At 40.4% G+C, this 20522-nt stretch overlaps 1 protein-coding gene across 7 annotated transcripts in view; it reads left to right on the top strand.

Annotated features, from left to right (window-relative positions):
* AUTS2 (activator of transcription and developmental regulator AUTS2) overlaps positions 1–20522 on the top strand; it is a 1117069-nt gene that overhangs the window by 43719 nt on the left and 1052828 nt on the right. The window lies entirely within an intron of this gene.

Below are 20522 nucleotides of genomic sequence, written 5' to 3'. Positions count from 1 at the left end.
GAATGACCTCATCTTAACTGATTACATATGCAGCAAACCTATTTCCGAATAAGGTCACATTGTGAGGTACTGAGAATTAGGATTTCAACATATCTTTTTTGAGGGGACGCAGTTCAACCCATAACAGGATTCTACTTTAAAAAGCGCCCAGAAGATTCTGATGTAGCCTGCACAGGTTCCCAAATTGTGGTTCCTGGCCTACCTGCACAGAATTCATCAGGAGCACTAAGGAAATTATATATATAAATATATATATATATATGTGGTTCAAAGAAGAAAAATAAACCCGAAACTCATGTACTCACCACCCAGCATAAGAAATAAAATATTACCAATACCTTTGCAGATCCTGGGAAGCCTGAAGTGTTTGTTTAAAATGCAGATTCTCCTCTGAGGTTAGGTCAAGGTGATTAGGAACAACAATGAGTATTACAGTTCAGTAACTTTTTTTTTTTACCCCAAGGTATATTTTTAAGTTGGTCTAGAAAATTTAAGTTTGAAGTGGGAGGAGTTTGTTTTTTTTTTCCTATTACAGAATAAAAAAATGCAAGAAAAAGTTTAATGACTTTTTTTCAGTGTGCTGGAGTAGTCATTAGCTCCACTTCTGTTTGGGATGGTTTCCTGAAAAAAATCTCACCTATAATTTTCTGAATTAGTTTAGATCTGTGGTTTAGAGAGATTTATAGTGGTGCACACTTGGATTTGTGGGAGCAAAGTGTGTATGTGTGAAGGTAAGAGACCTAGTATTGATTATGCTCTTTACATTCTTGTCTTTCTCCTGGGAATTTTGTGAGGATTAATATCTGCTAGATAATTTTAAGTTTGTAAAATGCCTTGAGTTCCTTGGGGGGAACTGTTACATAAATGTAAATAAATTATGTGGCACCCGAATTTGGTTGTTTATCATTTTTTATAGTGCGTTTTAATTAAGAACTTAGTGCTATTTAAGTTGGATGGCTGGAGAAAGGCCTTAATCACTCAAACATGGTTAAATATGTAGGTAGGAGCAGCATTTAGGCTAGAACCCATGAAGGAATAAGTGAACAGGACTTCTGGAAATTGGTCATTTTCCATGGCACTTGCTGAGCTGAGCTGTGGGTTAATGTCTCCTCCCATGTGTTTACATGGTAGTGTTAGAGAATCAGCCTTTTTTTTTTTTTTAACCTGTTTATAGACTTTCAGATACCTTGGACCTTCTCTGGTGTTCCCGAGTGAACTGGAAACCTTTTTTATAAAAGGAGTTTGTCTCGCTCTCTAGGTGCTCGGGGAGCAAGAAGGCATCTGACAAACCATGTTGACTTCTGGTAACTGTGCTTCTGTAGCCCAAGGAGCTGTGTTCCAAACTACCTCCTTTTGCCTGGTAACGTGGAGCTTTATGTTCCAGTGGGTGACACCGTCCCAGGACTCTTGAAGAGAGGAGGAGATAGGAAACAGTTGCCAACACCCCACAGTCCAGTTGTGCCTCCTTGGTTTGCTGTGTTGTCAGAGTCTCATCTGTGTGCTTGTTTTTTGCTCTGTTGCCCTTGCGCTATTAACAGTCACCTCATCCTCCTTCCCATGGCTGAGCCCAAACTTGTAACCTTTCTCCTTCATTCACCGTATCTATTAAGCACCTACTAGATGCTAAGTAGTAGGCACTTGTGAATTACACAGAGTTCTTGATGCTATGAAACTGTCTAGTGTAGGACACAAACATAAAAAAAAAGTCAAAACCAGTAGCCAAATAGGTATAATTGGATGAAGAATAAAAAGGATAGTCACAGGCTCTGTGAGAGTATATAACAGGGGGGACCTCGTTGGTCCTGGATGTTTTAAACAGCGACATTTCAGCAAAATTGGATAGATCACTGAGAATTAGCAAGGAAGGGGGAAGAAAAGGGAAGGCTGTCTTCTAAGAAGTATACCATGAAATTATTTTTTCTGTTTCTTTCTCTGCCCTTTTCCATTCCCACACAGTCTTAGGTAGTACAATTTCAGCCATCCAGAGTGGGCCGGTTGCTTTGCTACACTTGGATGGTTGGAGGTAGGAGGCTACAGGAAGCAGGTATTTATGTTAAAGCTGAATGTAAAGTAGACAACAAGAGATGGTAAAGTAGTTTTGCTTTATCGGGATGATTAACGCATTAAATTGGGCTCTTGACATGCTGTTCTCTAAATTGTGCTCTGGTAACCTTTTCAGAACCCTCATGCTATACCGCAGACCCTTGTGGTATGCCCGGAGTGGGTTAAGGGCTTGGGAAAGATACACTTGCTGAAGGAGGTCCTTCTCTGCACTCTTCCTATCTGTAAGAGATAAGAAATTGTTGATGTATCTTACTTTTTGAATATAATTTCTCAAACTCTTGACATCGAAATCACTAGGAGCCTGTTAAAAATGCACCTTTCGTAGCCTGTTTATCCCAGACCTGCTGGCCTAGAATCTTAGCAGTAGGACTGCTGGCCGTTGTCAGGCACTCTAATGAGAGCCACTGCCATGTGATGGCATGGATCACCAATGAATCAGTTCGAGATTAAAGAGGAGGACTCGCATCATTTTAGCTCCACTGGGCCCCTGGTTGATTACCCACCATCTCACACCACCAGTACTGGCTACATAATTTGCGGGGCGCAGTGCAAAATGAAAATACAGAGCTCTTTATTAAAAAAATTATTAAGAACTTCAAGAGGGGACAGCAGAGCAAGTGTGGGCCTCTTCAGAGTGCAGGGCCCTGGAAGACTGCGCAGGTTGCCAGCTCATGAAGCTGGCCCTGCTCACCACTTCTGTTTGCTTTTTAAAGTTAACTGCTTCTTGCTCCCTTTGCACCACACTGTTCTTTGCCTTTGTTCCTTGGGTCTCACGGTATGGAATGCTGTTTTTCATCTCTTCTGTTTCACCTGGGCTTCCCTCAGTTTTTGCATGTATTGTATTAGAATCCCATGCAAGTTGCCACTGCAAGACTGTGTCCATTGAGGGCCCACTCTTCCTCATTCTTGTATCCCTTGCCCTTAATGAAGACTTGCCACTGTCTCCTAGTAAGCTTGCTGAGTAAAACACTTTAACCTGAATGCTTTTCTTAAAGGCTAATTAGGTTATAGACCACTGGGAATACAGATTTGGTTCAGAGTGAGGTGTTGGAGGCAGTGTTGACCCCAGCAGTGTTATGTGAGGTACCAGGGCTGCCTGGGCATGGCTGGTGTGAGATAGCTTGAGGAACGAGGTGTGAGACAAACTTATGACATGTCTGGCAAGTTGTACATCCTCTGAGGTTGACGCCTTTGTTAGTTGCTACCCTCCCTCTGATAACCAATGTGTTCTTTCTGGATCTCTCATTGACCTCTGAGTTCCCGGGAACAACAGCTTTTTCTAAGCCATTTAAATTCACATGAGCTGTTAGCAGAACCTGAGGAAGTGTTTCTTGTGGTAGCGAGGTGACCATGTTGCTCATGTTAATATCTGAAACAGACATTCCTTGATTGTTTGAGCTGGTGTGTTCTGGTGAATTCCCCAAAGCTGGATATACTTGGTGTGGCTCTGTAGGCTGAGAATCAGACCTGACACTTAAAAGTGCCTTGAGGTAACCAGAGGTAGCTATGAATTTGGACAAGAGGTCTGTGAAACCTCTTCATCTCACAGATGGATGAGCAACTAGAAGTTCAGAGAAGTTAAACAGCATATTCAAGGTTGATTCAGATATTCAGTGCCTGAGCTGGCACTGGAATCCACAGTTCCTCCTCCTCCTCCTGAGGCCTCAGTAAATGTTTGTTCAAAGATTGTTCTGTTCTTTGAGGATTATCATCTAGCCTTGACCTGATGGAGTTAATCGGATGAAATATGTACTTCTCCTTTGAAATTGTTTTGAAGAGTTTAAGTGCACAGATTGTCTAAAACAGTGCTGTCCCATTGGAATATGTGAGCCACGTATACTGCATTAAAATAGTCACATTAAAATAAAAAACACGTGAAATTAATTTTAATAATTATTTAACCCTATATATACAAAAAAATTTTAATCCTTTCAATATATAATCAATGCAGAAATATTAATGAGGTATTTACTTTTTTTCCAGTGTAGCTACTGTATTGGACAGTGCAGGTCTAAAATGTACTAGTCTGTGCATTTAATTTTTGTTTTTTTTTCCTTTCTAGGTTGCTTTAACCCATACTAATTAGCATACAAGCTTGTAATTGGTATGATGATACCATGTGGGAAACTGGGGGATTTGGGATGTAAGTTAACTTACTGGTTTTAGTATGCCAGTTGGAGGGGTCAGGTGAACTCAGAATGCTCCAACATGGAATTTGCTATAGACCTGTATCTTTGTGCTGGGCATCTGGAGGTGCTTGCAGCATCTTAGGAGACAGAAACCACCTTGCTCGGAGATGTGCTGGCTGTCAGTCAAGGAGACTCTCGCTGCTGTTGAGTCAGCCTTGGCTTTGTCCTCCTGTCTGCACAGAGAGCTTGCTGCTGAATTAGACCCTTGCTCCTCTTAGAGGGAATTGAGAAGGAAGGTGTGGGTTTTTGAGTAAGATTACTAATCAACAGATGAAATCTTCCTTGTGCTGTTTAATTAAAATCTAAGCATCAAATAATCATTTCTTAGTCAAGGTAGATCCTAGAAATTAGCAAATTGAGGCAGCAAAAGACCCACACACATATTTGTAGTCAGGTCTGCACTCATTTCTAGGTAAAGGCTACTATATATTTGGTCTGCAGGGTGTGATTTGAATAAAAGTTTTTCCTTCATTTTTTAGATCACTGCTTCACGTCCACTGGCAGAATACAGGGAGACAGCCTTGATTAGATTAGGCCAGATTGGATTAAATCCAATGGTTAAAGCCTTTGGAGCCTCTAGCTTGTAGGAGACACCATAATGGCCTTCATAGCGTCCCTAAATCCTATTAGGTAAGTTAATCTGATTGAAGAATTTAGGTCTGCATAAAGCAGTGTTGCCCTTATACTTTCTTTGGTGGTCTCTGGCCCTCAAGGTGAGCTGACGAATATTAACTTTCTTGGAATAGGTTGGTTATGTTGATTTGGGGCAAGTTATTCTAAATGTTTTGAAAGTAGATACCTGTAGTTGGTAGAAAGAACATTCCACATAGAAAAATAGTCTGTCTCCTGGCTGCCCTTTGGCTTGGTGGCTGTTTGTGTCTGTGCCAGGGATGTTTTTAGCCCTGGTTTGGGGAAAGAGAGTCAAGAGAGATGTGTGTAAATAGTTGTAAAATTGGTTGCTGTGTCATTATGGCAGTTGTGGGGGTGGATCGATGGGTGGGACCTTTATTTTTAAGCTCTGTGAAATCATCCCTTATACCCTGTATCCATTTTAGAGGTTGTCATTAAGAATCATGTGGTGAGTATATAGTATGGTTGAGATGCTGTGCTAGATGTTGGGAATAAAATAAAGAATCTTGGAACTTAGGAGCTGGAGGCATCTTTATCTGTGATTTTCTGGATGTGTTTGTAGTTTTATTATAAGATAAGTGTGTGTTGGCTCTTGCCTATTTCTACAGATGCAGTGACCATATTTTTCTGAAGCAAAACATCCTTTTTGTCAGAGGATTTTTTCCAATTTGTGAATTTATGGACAAGGCAGAGTTTTACAAAAGCATATAAATTATGTCAAATTTTATTATAGATTTAATGTCTTTTGGGAAAGAAAAAAATACAAGAATTGGAGCAATGCAGCTCTGAATGTATGCTTACTGCATCCACAGTGAAGACTGGTGGAACTGTGAAAAAAACAGTGAATTTGGCTTAGACTTTTGCTAAAGGTATTTTGGACAACTTCAAGACCCACAAGTGATTATTACGTACTGAATTGGCCTCCAGAGATGTGGGGATTTTTTTTCCAGGCATCTTTAAAAATAAGCTGCATAGTGCCTCAGCTAGGAGCTGAGCGTCCACTGTTTAAGATCCTGTGCGTTAATTGGTTCGCAGACAGAAAGTGAGGCATCTGATGGTGCCACTGGCTACTCGGTGAATAACCATGAGAAGATTCCTACATCCAGGGAACTGAGGTGACACTCTGACCTGGGGACTTCAGTGCTGTCATAGAATGGGGACATCCTTCTCGGTAGAGCCTAGGGACTTGTTAGCTCTTAATTTATTCCGCCATCTGGGCTCTGCCCATTCTTAGGCCAAGTAGTGAATTAAGCTTAATTCTTTATTTAGTCTTTCTGGTGAGGCAGCCCTGCATCTGTGCCCCGTCCCTATAGACTAAAGAGAATTTCAGGGTGGGGTAGACATGGAGTCTGAAGAACAGTTATGATAGATTCATGGTTTTGATTTGCTTTTAGGAAGAAAAGTGCAGCTAGCCCTTTGAATGAAGATAATATCTCTCTCCAACCCTCCTCTGTATCAAGTATGCGGTGTTCTCTTCCTGTATAGCACTTGTATTTTCAAGAGCTAGGGTCATTGACAGAACACTTCTCGCTCTTGAGTTTCAGAGCATAGCAGAGTACACACGTCTGAAGCTAGAAATGTAATTTTCTCTAAGTGTACTAAGAATTGCTTTAATTCTCTGTATGTGCATGCCCATGCTCACACAGTTGTGTTTTTTTCTCCCCCCACACTCCTTGAGGAGGAATAGACCCCTTTTTACTTTTATTGATTCTTGATTGCATACTTCTCAGGGTTACCTGTGTTAGGAAGCAGCTGCTGAAAGAATGTGTGCTCATTTTGTCCTTGTGACCTTTACTCCTGTGGCTCCTCTGACCTGAGGCTCACCCTGCCTTACTGTCCTCTGCATCAGCCCGACTTTGTTCTTCTGGGCCACTTGTTCTCTACAAAGGCGACCTCCTTACTTCTCTCTGTCTCAACTTAGTATCCATTTCTGTTGATGCGGTTCCAGATGGGAAGAGGTTGGGGAGGGAATTTGAACAAGGAGAAAAATTGGATCTGGGTAGGAGAAATTTGTAAAACTTCTGTATTCTCAGCTAATAGTTCTCAGATGCTTTGGGATCACAATATGAGAGGTTGGTCTGGTGTCCTTTGAGAGCTGCTTTTACCAGCTCTCAGACAGCCCTGCCTGCTTTTTCTCCCTGACGCATCTCTGCTCTTCCTGCCCAGTTGCCTGCAAAAGCCCACCAATTCTTTATAAGCCCACTCTTTCTCCTCTTTTCGAGTCTCCTTGATTCGCTGCAAGTCTTCTTGATTCGCTTCCCACGCCAGCTGCTCCCAGTCTTGCTTGGGCTAGCTCCCAATCTTGCTGAGTCCCTCTGGGAAGGAGGAGAATCTGCCCTCCTCTTCATAGTTTGTTGACATCCCCAAGGGGAAGGAGGGCACAGACCCTTTCATTGTCACAGGAAGCAATAATAATGCCTAAAGCTTATTGATTACTTAAAATGTGCCCAGCACTGTGACAAGTACTTTACATGGATTATCTCTTATAATATTCAAGCCAGCCTGATAAAGTATAGGTACTATCATTGTCTTCCTTTTACAGATGGGAAATTGATGCCCAGAGAGGTTCAATAACTTGCTACTATGTTCACAGCTGTAATCAAGTGATGGACTCAAGATTCAAACCAGGCAGCCCAGTTACCCGGGCTCATTTCCAACACCTCAGGGACACTTATGGTCTTCATAATTTCAATTCACTCCACTAAGTGAAGTGTTCTGGATTGGTCTTTTTTTTTTTTTTTTAATTTTATTTATTTATTTATTTATTTATTTATTTATTTATTCCCCCAAAGCCCCAGTAGATAGTTGTATGTCATAGCTGCACATCCTTCTAGTTGCTGTATGTGGGACGTGGCCTCAGCATGGCCAGACAAGCGGTGCATCGGTGCGCGCCCGGGATCCGAACCCGGGCCACCAGCAGCGGAGTGCGGGCACTTAACTGCTAAGCCACGGGGCCGGCCCAGGATTGGTCTTTGATGATGGCAACTGTGTGTTTTAAAGAACCAGAAAGAAAAATGTTAGAGGTGGCCTTTTCTCGCTGTAGTCCCCCTCGACTGTGCAGTTGGGTAACAAGACTCCTGACAAGGAAATATGGTAATAAGTGCTCCTGCTTTAGAAAGATTAGTTAATTGGTAGAGGTTGTGTTTCTGTGGTTAGTATGTGTTTCAGTTGTAGTGATATGTGAGTGTCCACAGGCATTGAGTGTGTTGTCCAGCGGTCCCACAAAACAAGGCGCTCTTCAGCGCTGGTACCAGTTGGTACACCTGAATAACAATAGGGAAGCTTGTTGACCATTTGGCACTTCACAGCCCAGTAATTAGACACTGTAAAACAATAATACAGACATGAAGCAAATCCTCCAGTTAATGAAAGAAAAAATCTACAGTCCTGCTTTGTGGCTGAGTATAAAATCACAACCGGCTGCTTAGACAACAAAGCAAACACTTCAAAATTTTGGCAGCTATTTTATACATATAAAAAGCTCTAGGCTCTATTAATTTGGGGGCTGTCATCTTTTTGAAAACTGAAAATAACAATTGCCTGACTTGTTTTTTGTTAATTTACTGCAGTGGTCCTCAAAGTATGGTCCTTAGACCGGAAGTATCAGCGTCATCTGGGAACTTGTTAGAAATAATAGATTTTTTTTGGCCTCACCCCAGGCCTATTGACTCAGAAACTGTGGGGTGTGGGGTGTTATGTTTTCACAAGCCCTCCAGGTGATTCTGATGCACTCTGAAGTTTAAGAACACTGGGGAGTGGGTAGAGGAATTTAGGGGATGGGGAGCGGAGGCCCCTTTTGGCTCTACCCAAAGGTGAGCGCTAGGCTTCTCTGACCAGAGGTGGGACAGCTGGTCTCAGAATATATGAAGGCCCCCTGGTGTCAGGAAGTTGAGGGGAGGTGTCTCAGGGAAGGGGCCATGCCTTTGTGGGAACTTGGTTGGGAGAGGGTGCTTGGACTGTGGCTTGTAAGGAACTATTTAAATACTTCATTCACCATCTGAGCTGTGCTGGTGCAGTCAGCTCTGACAGGCCCAGATTGTCCTGGACTGAGGAGGAAGAGACATGGGGACAAAATCATTTTATTTATTTCTCACGCCGAGTCTTACCAGTGCTGCTGATGTGCTCATCCTTGTCAAGAACCACGTTAAAAACTGAAAGTAAAGATGGGAGTGGGGTGGTGGCAGGACAGATTTCTCCTTTTCTCTGTATGTGCCCCCCCCCGCCCCTTATTTCATGTCTTTGCTTCCACCTATCTTGGTGGATGGGATTTGTTTAATAATTTTCTTGGGGCCTCCTGGCAAATGACCCCTCTGCCCTTTTCCCACTGTCTGGCGACCGCAGCAGTGACACAAGTTCATTTCAGAGCTGTTAGAAGTCCTTGCACAGCTGACCACTGCATTTCTTGGAAAGGCCTCTTGGGAAATAAGAGCTTGCCACTGGAGTGAAATGAGTTTTTGACTGGTGTTACCACAAAGGCTCGGGTTCCTAACACTCCTTGAAGAGTTTGGTTGACAGTCTGTCTGTTGGGGACAAAACCTGTTATAAACAGAAATACCCATCTTGCGGTTTCTTGGTTTTTATCCAGATTTAATTTTGCTCACATTTAAAAATTTATTTTGTTCATACTTTTTCTGCCTTTCAGATCATTGAGTTTTCTTGTTCCCTTAAAAAAAAAAGGGAACGAAGCCTTTAGTCCCTTAGATTTTCTTGAGCAGGATAGCCTTTCTGTATCAGGACAGGAAGGCTGACCCACCGTCCTCCCCAGCCTGCCTGTCCTTCATCTTGCTTTAATTAAATACACAGCTGATGATGTCAGCCTGGCTCCTGGCTCCCTCAGCTTCCCCCTTGGAACAAAACATCCGGGCAGACAGTTGTGACAATTAAAGTCTCAAGACCCAGTCTTCGTTTGTTCTGAGGTAATTAAAATAAATCTGCCTAAACATCTCCAAATGTAGATAAAACCTAGGGCTGATTAGAGGTGACCCTCTAATAAACCTGATTTGATTAGGCAGAACTGGTGGGGTGCAGGCAAATATTTGAGACTCTGGCCAAGCTGATTATTCCATTGACCTTTCACTTGGGGGAAAAAAAACCTGTTTGATTCTATCCCAGCATACTTGAAAACTATTACCTGTGACAACTAAGGGACTTAGGTGAAATAAACAGGGAAGACCTGTGGACTTGCCCTTAAGAATTTCAGTCAGCTGCCACCTGGGACATGCTTGCTTCCTGGCAGATCAATGGAGAATGGATTTTGCCAGAGGTCTTGGCCTGGAACACTAATTAAAAAGGACGTTCTAAAACGCAGAGGCATGTTCTGATGAAGTCTTAGCAGATGTGGGTGGTGAAGGTTTTTTTTTAAAGTTACAGTTTCTTTGTTTATTAAGGTAACTTAACAATTTTTTAAGCGTAGAAAAACCAAACTAGAACTGTTTTAGTGTTTATATCAAGACCTCATTGCCAATTGAGGAGAAATTTCCTTAATTGCTTTGTCTTCTGGCTCCTGTAACACTGGGCACACCTCTCTTCTTAGCATTTATGACATTGTACTGTAATTGTTGGTTTACTTCTCTTGTTCTGTTTTAGAAAGCAGGGAAATTGTCTAATTCTTCTTGATGTCTGCCTGAATGCCTGTCACACTGGGTCAGGTGCAGCGGTTGGTAAACTATGGCCCACAGGCCAAACCAGGCCACTACGTGTATTTGTATGTCCGTGAACTAAGAGTGATTTTTACATTTTTAAATGGTTGAAAAGAAATCAAAGGAAGAATATTTCATGACACATGAAAATGATGTGAAATGCAAGTTTCAGTGTTCATAAATAAAGTTTCGTTGGAATACAGTCATGTTCATTCATTTACGTTACTGTCTTTGGCTGCTTTTGTGCTACAACGGCAGAACTGAGTAGTTGCAACAGAGACCGTGTGCCCTGAAAAGCCTAAAATATTTACTGTCTGGTACTTTACAGGAGAAGTTTGCTGACCCCTTTCCTGTTATATAGTAGGCATGTCATAAGTGCTTATTGTTTGAATTATTTCGTATATAAATCTGAGTTTCCAGTTAAGAGTTATTCTGATCCTAAAAGTGTTTAGTGAATGTTGAATGAATGACTGATTGACCCCTTTCTCTTGTCATCCTTTTGTACCTTTAGGTTTAGGTATTAATGGTGCTGGTTCATTTCTGAGAGCTAGACAATTATATAGTATTTCTCTTCGGAGAAATTTAAAGGGTTCTGTTAATCTTTATTAACTTTCCAGGTTCTGAACCTGTTGTATGGGATGCAGAGACACCAAGAAGCACACAGAAGTTAAACTGGCCAAATCATACAGTAAAGAAATGGCATGACTCTTCATGTATTCCTCTTTTTCTTTCTTTGCTGAGGCCATTCTTTGTGATAAAAGAGAATTGGTATAAACCTGGAGATATTCATGAGTAAATTACTGTCTGGTACTATATAATGCATTAGTTCTTTAGACATCAGTATCTTTCTTTGTAGGCTCTTCAGTTCATTACCATGGAAATTCATTTAAAAAAATAATAAATCCATGGTTTAAAAAGTAAACACTGCTGAGAGTGATAGCAATTACCAAATGTAAACAGTGTGGCCTTTGAGAACTACTCTGAAATTTAGTGAATTAAATTATTATGCTTTTGATATTCATATATCTACTTCCATTGACTTAAGGAATATGCTTCAAGGAGGACAAATGAGATATAGGTAAAGTTTATTTTTAAGACACTAAAGTTCTGAGGTAAAATAAAACAGTAACTGGCAGATATGCAGTGACCTTGAAATCTGGCTTTTGTTTTGAGAAAATATCTTTAAAATGACCAATGCCACAAATGTAAGTCCATTCATTTGCAATGGAGTTGGAAGGCATTGGAGTATTCAGGAATAAAGTGAGAAACCAGTAACTTAAGAAAATTCCTAAATAGAAATATTAGTTATATAGTCGGCTGGGGTTTGAGAGCCTGGAGGAATTTGGCAGGAAGGAGAAGGAAGGAAGTTAGGAGATAAGTGAGAGTAAAGAAATATGGCTCTTCTAGGAACCTGAGGTCAGACACTTGTTAAGTTTTGTCCACATATACATTGTTTCCTGTGAAATCCTTAGGGGAGTGTGGTTCTCCTCCTCACTCCTTTCTCTTAAATAATTCAAATGATGCTATTCAGTATCTTTGGAAGCGATGTTTTTCTCAAAACACCACCACTATATTCACGTATTGGGTACCCACTATGGGACAGGTACTTTTTATACTTGTTGCCAGCTTTACATAGTATAGGATAGTAGGGATAATATCCCTATCTTGATAGATGGGAAAGCTGAAATTTAGGTTAATTGGCTTGCCTGAGGTTTTATAGTTAGTAGCCCACAGAGCCATATTTCAAACACAAATTGGTCTGGTTCCAGCCCTTATGTTGTTTGTACTGTCCCACTTCCTTATTGTTTGTTTCCCAGAGATTTCATCATTGAAATGATGCGTTGAAAAGATGCTTAAATCCAGCCTTAAGAAATACCTCGTTGTGTGAATAAATCTCTTCCCATTTCACCTGCTTTCTCTTTCTCTCCTGTTACTATGTACAACATCTTTGATTTGTGAGCTTCTCATATCCCCTTCAATGTTAACTATTTTGCTCAATATCAAGTTGATTATGCTACTTAACATAGGGGGACTCTAGGTAGGGGATAAAAAGTATAACAAAACTCTTGCAAGACCAATAACCTCCACCCAACTGAAAAGTTAAGTTTGGTTTGTCTTTGGTGGTATGTGCCCCATCCTTCTGCCTTGGCACTCCAGGGGATTCTGAAAGGGAGAGTTGAGAAACAACATTCCAGGCTTAGAGCCTCCACATTCCTTGGGTTCTGTTGGAGGACTTCTTGGCAGCATTTAAAGAATCCCTGTTTTCCTACTAATTTTCCGTCCTGGGCCACCTGCTTCCCCCTTCCTGCTGTTTTCCTTTTGTACCTATGTGGTTGGTGCTCCTGGGGATTTTTACAGCAGCTTTCATCATTTATACCCACTGAGTTTTACAGGAGCTTTTCTTTTCAAATTTTGATGTTTGACACAGTCATAGACTTTTATTTATTTATTTTTAATATGTTCACTTCTGAACCTTTTTCGACTTTATGGTGGCAGCCTCCAGGAGAGAAAAAACAAAACCAGGCAAATTCTAGGTAGAGTCAGGAGGCAGAGGGCAGAGGGTATGTAGTTGTTGGAAACCAGTATATTGATTTCTCAGGATGCAGATCCTAACTGTTGATAAGTTTAAAATTCACTTTTTTGGGGGGATAGTTCTGTAATGTCAGTGAGAAGTTGATTCTGGAAAAGATGCTGACTTGGACACGGCTGATGTAAAAACAGTGAGGAGCCAATGCAAAGGAATAGTCCAATTTCACTTTTTAACCTTAGTTGCACGGAGAATGTAGAAAGCTCTGTAACATTGGGAAGTGGGAAGCCTGCAAATCACAGCAGTTGAACGAGGAATAACCCAGGAATGTCTCGTGTCCTACATGGATGAGATTGGCGGAAGCTCGGTTGCCCCTGCCCATAGGTAACGCTAAGTCTGTCTGCAGAGAATTCTATGCATGCAGGCAATCTTTTCAATCTCTAAAAAAAAATTGAGCAGAGATGAGAGAGGAGTGAAAACTGCAAGCTTGGAAGGTTTGATTTGTGAGGTACAAAGATTCAGAAATGAGCTTTTCTTGAGGGTGAATTTGCCTTACCAAAATATTGTGAAAATTCTAAAGAAAAGTGAGTCAAGTTAGCAAGAAATGTATGAAGGGAAAAATCTTGAAGGGTTTAATTTGAGTTTGTCCTTTCCACAGTGTTTCCTATTCTATGAACTAAGGTGGTTGGGGGGAGGGGGAGCAGAATGTTAAAACCTTTCCTTCTACTGCAGCTTCTGGTGATTAGTTTCTTCTCTTACTCCGGTGAGCACAGGTACTGTTTAGTACCTCAGCCATCTGGTGGTGTTAGTTGTTTTTTTTGAATCATATGACCTGTGTCTACAAATAAAGTGTGTGTAAGCTGCATGAGGCCAGCAACTAGTGTGATCACTTTTTTAAATCTCTAGGGCCTAGGGTACATGACCAAGGGAAAGAAAAGCTGCTCTCTTTAAAAACCCTAACACTCTCATTCTGTTTTCATGGTTTCACTAAGGTAATGTTCCACAGTGTAAGACAGGTTAGTATTGTATGTTCTAGAATTATGAACAAGGCTGTCCTTGGGAATGATAAAAGCATGCTGCAATGCTGCATGTATGTTTGTGTGTTCCGCGTGGAAGATGTTCGATGCAACGTCTGTCTTTGCCATTTACTTATCACCTATAATAGTGCTGCACAACCACTCTGTGACAGTGTTATTTTAACTTGAAATAGCATGAGGGTTAGGAGAAAATGCCTTGTGAATGTGAAGGGGATTCTCCTGGACACCTGTAATTGCAATGATTTGAAATGCTTTCACAGATTTGTAGGAGAGGGTAATTTTTCTTCTTTATTGACTCCTTTTATCTTGTTCAAAAGCCAGTGTTACTTCCCCTCCCGCCTCCCGTATACACTTCTTATTCCTTTCTCTCTCTCGCTTTTTTTCTCCTTTATAGAGAACTCTTACTGGTAAGAATTAAAGGCATTTGGAGCTTCTTGTTTTTTATTAAAAGTTGATTTGACGTTTTAGTACTTTGTAGGGGGTGGGAAAAGTCGGGGCCATTTGGTAGTACAGTCACACGCTGCATAACGACGTGTTGGTCAATGACAGACCACATATACGACGGTGGTCCCATAGGATGAGTACCATATAGCCTAGGTGTGTAGTAGGCTGTACCATCTAGGTTTGTGTAAGTACACTTTTGATGTTGGAACAACGACAAAATCGCCTAACGCATTTCTTAGAGCACTTCCCCATTGTTAAGCGGTGCATGACTATAATTGCTTCCTGGAAGGACTGACCATCTTACTACAAGGGGGAGCAGTGTTCTTGGGCATTATTTTCCAGTGCTAGGTGTGTTCTGAGTGCTCCTGGTGGTGGCGTTGACCCCTTAGAGCAAGATCCTTGCCTCATTGACATTTTGGGCTGGATAATTTCTTTGTTGTGTGTGGGAGAGTGTCCTGTGCACTGCAGGATGTTTAGCAGCATCCTTGGCGTCTGTACCAATAGTGTCCCCCAAATGTGACAACCAGAAGTGTCTCCAGACATTGTCAGATGTCTCCTGGGAGGCAGGATCACACTTGTTGAGAAGAAAAGGAATGTCTTGGAAGCAGAGGCTAGCCATGAACATCTTAGGGCTGGAGCCTTCATTTAGATGCTTTGGTATATTAAAAGCACCTCTCAAATATCAGTGATAAGGTCATATTTAGATGGTTGAAATTCCTGTTTAATCCATAAATATTGTTTTTGCTCTTGCTTCAACTTCCTAGCACTAGAAGTGTAGGTATGTTATTTTTTCTTATTTTCAAAATGAGGCGGTTTGTAGTAAAATGGGGTAATTTCTGAGTTCTCTCCCAACCCTCATATTTTTTTTTATTTTAGTTATAAAACAGACATCTTATGCAATTACAGAACTTCGGAGCTGAAAATTTATTTGCAATCATTTAGTCCACTCCTGTTAGTTCTGTCCAATGTGATTTCTGCAAGTACACCAGGCCAGAAAAAATAGTTGCTTTTTAGAGTTGGACATTATTAAATGCTAATATTTAGAGAATTTATCAGAACAGACTTTTATAAAAATGATTACTTTTGTTAGTGACTGATTCGAATTCAAGTGATTGACTGCCTGAACTTTAAGTATGTCTGTTGTTTGGAATCAGGCTTTTAAATGTTGGTATTTAATAGTCTCATACCTAGGCTGGTGTTCTTATTGCCAAACAGCTTTATGCTCTGCTACCTTGATGAGGGAAACTTTGACTTCTCAGAGTGGCTTGGCTGATATATTGGGATTAAATGGTAAATCTTCTATTTTAACTGCTTTTTATGCATAATGAGAGTAGAGTTGTTTTTTTTTTTTTTTTTTTTTTTTTGGCCTGAATGAGAGGTGGTTAAGAGGGAAATCTAATACCTTTTATGGGTTTACATGCTTCGCATGTGATGTGCCCAACCAGAAATAACAAGATACACACCAGATGTGAAGGTACCAGCTAATATAATTATGCTGGGGATCATTTTTACCATTTGAGGGCTGAATTACATTGAACTCATTTCTTCATTTCTAACAGGATTTTGTGTAGTTGCTTAAATTTGAATCGGGAGCTGAGATGAGGTACCTAAGCTTTTGCTTTTACTAGAAGGATTGGGTGGTGTGTACCTTTTGTATTTCTGGAGCTTGGTAAACTATGAATATAGCCTGGGGTATTCAGATTCATGAAAAGGCTTAGATGGGTGGGGAGGTGTATTCTAGTGGAAGCTAACAGCTGATATGCCTTCTTTGGGCTCTTGCCTTGCAAAACTGATCTGAAGGTATCATGGTCAGACACAATGCTGTTCTTAAGCCTTATTGGAAATAACAGGTCTCTTAGCCTGTGCTAAAAAGGTAATTTTGCATGCGTTAAATAGTCAACAAAGGGCTTGAACTGTGCTTACTTTGGCAAACAAATAGATCCCAAAATGAATCAAACAAATTGTAATGTGGAACAAATTGAAATACTTGAGGATTTGTCTTAGATGTTTAAATTTGTATTTTATCCTCCATGTCTTCATAGTGCCCTCAGAAAGAAAAGAATCTTTGGAAATGGCAGCGAAAGGGCGGTTTTATCTCAAACTGCATTTGTGGTTCTGGACCCCATGCGTGGGCCTATCTTTCCTTTTACTCCCAGCCATGTAATAGCAAAAAGCGAGTACTTAAGGTGTTTACTTCACCCTGGAAGATTTTTATAAAGAGCAGATCTTAATGAAGCACAGCACATGGCATCATTATCATTTCTAACACAGAGAACTCATTTTCAATTTTGCTATCAAAGAAAAATGACAAATAGAGAATGCAAGAAAAACCAGATGGACTAACTGTATTAGGAGCTTAGTATGCATATTTTGTGTCACGTATTAGCATTCATTAAGTCAAAAGGGAAAAAAATGAGTTTTGCCTACATGCATTAAACCAATAAGGCTGGCAAAGTTCCAAGCTAGCTCTTGTGGATTAATTGTTTTATAACTGTTTTAATTAAAATTGTTCAGTATATGATTAACCTAAAAGTTTTAATTTCCCCCAAACTGTTGAACAAATGAGACATTAATATTTTACATTAACCATGGTGATATTGCTGTGGTTTTCAGAGTGGCTGCTTGTTCAAGTAAACCATGGCAAGTGGTAGGTAGAAAGTGCTGTGTCTCATGCTGTTACCAAGAAAACCTGCAAATCGAGAGTAACATAGTGAAAGGACCAGTGTAACATGGTTGTCTGTCATACTACAAGTTCTATTGGTGAGCTTTTATGTAGTCGCCCCCCCGCCCCTCAGACTATTAGTTTAGAGCTGAGCCTGTGTCATAAATTGTCATGTTGAGGAAGTTAACGGTATAACATGGCAAGAATCAACTTATTATGTCTTTTCCTTCCATTTGGCTTCTTAATAGTGTTGGTGTACCACATGAGATCCTTGGATTTGAAGGGGTTGGTCAGTTGGGTCTGTGAAATTATTGACATTAGGTTTTGTGGTTTTAATTTAAGAGAAAGGTACAAATGTTAGTTTTGGAATCAAAGAGAAGATAGGAAGATTTGGATGACCCATCACCTTTATTTGCTTGCCTTTCTTTAGGTTGACACCAGGCTGACTTTGGTAAAACACGTTTCATTTTGCAAATTTTAAAACTGAGGCCCAGTAAAATTTCACTGTGTGTAGCCGTGGCTCCTTAAATATACAGATCTGCATCTCTCTCACTCATTCCTCTCCCCACTTTCTACCTGTGCCTCCATCTTAATGTACTTCAGTTCATTGAAAGGTTGGGATGTCCTTCACCGCTCGTCTAAGCCTTTCACTCCCACTTCACTCTGTGGGTTCAGGTCATGGTACTAGATAAAATCAAGGTAGTGGTGGTATTTGAACCTCATAGAAGGGTATTTTAAAAGATAAGATTCATACTGCTCTGTGAAAATTATAATGACAAAACTCAAGCTGTCCTAACTGTCCAGATAGTGATAAATTCTTTAGGGTACTAGGCTGAGCTCACCCATCAGGTTTTATGACGCTTGATACAACGTCTCCTTTGCAGCTTAGATCTATGGAGTCTGGGGTGCAGCATCTGAACAACAGAAATATATCTGCCTTGCGCTTACATAGTCCGGATCATTCAGACATTGTGATCTATCTAAAGTTCCAGCTGCAGCCCTGAGTTAATCTCTTTGTAACCTTCTCCTGTTGTTTCTTCCTAGTACCCTAAGGTTCCCCGTGTTCGCCTTCCCCTCTGTTCTATATAATCATTCTCCCTCCTAAATTCCTTTTGTTTAGCTTTTTAAGTACCATCTTCTGAATAAATTATTCGTATAGTCAGTATTTTTGAAGTAAATAATCAGAGTATAGTAAGTTTTATGGTTATACAATTGTACTAGTTACCATGTTTGCCAGAAACCAGCTTTACACAAGTGATTTTTCAGATTAAAAAAATGCTGTTATCTGTTCATTTCTTTAGGCTCTCCTGAGTTTTATCATCTCGTGAAGTTAGATCATTATAAATGCGTATACCTGGACCATATTACTTTCGTTCTTCAGAGAATTGCCATCATGAAGTTAGAGTGCTGTGTCCTTGGTAAATGGCGAGTAAGAGCACTCAATTTAAGATATTCAGTGGTCTATATTTGAAGACTATTTCTATAGTTCTGTCTTTTGTAGAACCTTAAAAATAACCTGATATCTTAATGTTACACACACACACACACACGCACACAGCTTCTTTGAGAATTTGGTGCCAGGAAAAAATTTCTTTCTTCTGACCAATATATATGAATTCTTTTAACTCTCAAATGTTTGTTAAATGAATGAATACTACATAATTAGGTAAGAGTCCTTTGGCATTTTTCAGGAAATTCCAAACTTAATTCAGTAACCAGCTTAAGAGACCGTAAGTCCTTGGTGATCAAGTACTATTACTCTTTTGGTTGGTGAGTACTATTTTTCATCTACTTTTAACCAGTTTTTCTGTGGTTAAATTGGTTAAAAACTGACTTCTGGGCCATGGTGCATCTGTACTGAAGACATGCGTAGGCACTTCACCATGTTCCCCATCATAAGGGGAACAGTAAGAGAAGTCGAACGTATGGTTCCTGCCCTGTAAGATCTGGTATTCTTGCTGTTAAGACAGTGCCTGTCCAGCAAGAAGAGAAGTGCCAAAAGTGGGATTTTTCAGAAGTGCCAAAAGTAGGAGTAGGGAGATAGTTGGGGACTTACTGCTTTCATTCTACCTCTTCTCCATTTCATTACCTTTATCAATGTGCTCTCTACTGCCCAGCGTCCCATTTCCAATCCAGTAGCAGTAATTACTGTTGGGGTAAACCTCTCAGCTATGAGGCCAGCTATTTTCTTGACCATCTCTGCAACCTGGCTTCCACCTTTATCCCTCCATAAAAATTATGCTTGTACTGCTCTTCATCAGCTACATGGCTACACTTTTCTCATTTGTTTTTCTGATGCAGCTGCGCCTTCCAAAAATACCATCAAGTCTAATAATCTGTTTGCTTGTTCAATACATCTTTTGTCGGAGGCTTAGTTACTGTCGTAGTTGATGGCATGACAGCTGATGGCAAGCAACAAATGAATGTTTAAATAGTGTGTAATTCAACAATGTGCCTACCCAGGTAATTTTCCCAATAGCTGCCACACAGTGGGTGGAGGGAGAGCAATAACTGGGTGTGTAGTGGGTTGTTCCAGATATTCTCTGTTTTTTGGCTGGCTCATTCTTGGTGATTATAGTTTGACTTACTTTGCCCCTATTCAGTTTTTGTGGCTCTATTTTGCTACTTTATTTTGCTACATGTGGGCAGTGTGGCTTCCATTTGAGGATGTTTAAATTTCAAATCATGAAGATAGTAACGATGATAGTGTAGCTTTTCCCAGTGATCATCACCAAATAATGTTTTCTGGGAGTCTCAGGTGTATAAAATTCATTTTCTTACGTGCACAGATAGTATACCACACCCTCTATCAAAACATAGTAATCCTGGCCAGCCCACTTTAAACATTGCTTAAGGAAGAAAGGAAACTACCTATCCACTATTACCTGTCCTAATAGTACTTAAAATATATAGACCAATACATCTTAGCACATGGCAATCTTTGTGAAGATAACCCTGTCATTCAAGATAAGTAAATATCTTTGTCTTCCATGAACCTAGCAACCAATTTGCTTATAGTTCCTTGCAAAACTGTTGTTATATTACTTTGTGGCTGGTTATGTCAGTTGGCTAGAAGAATGGTAGTGGAATTAAGTCAGCTTTAGCCCTATGCTGCCCATCTTTCCTCACTTATGGTCAGCCATATGTTTAGACCAGATGAGGTAGGCAGTATGATTGGATACAAGTACATTCCTAGAAAAGATCCCCAAATCATGTTCTACTCAAAGTGTGAATTAATTTCTTTCCTTCCACATATGGACTGCATTTGCATACCTATAGCAAGAACCTGTCATTTTTTCCCCTGATCATATAAATAATAGTAGTTGTTGG

The sequence above is a fragment of the Ceratotherium simum genome, chromosome 26 (assembly GCF_057802395.1).
Source record: "Ceratotherium simum simum isolate JZ-2026a chromosome 26, ASM5780239v1, whole genome shotgun sequence".
Classification (NCBI taxonomy): Eukaryota; Metazoa; Chordata; class Mammalia; order Perissodactyla; family Rhinocerotidae; genus Ceratotherium; species Ceratotherium simum.
The sequence above is the reverse complement of the archived record's forward strand: the minus strand, read 5'-3'. Positions and strand labels throughout refer to the sequence as shown.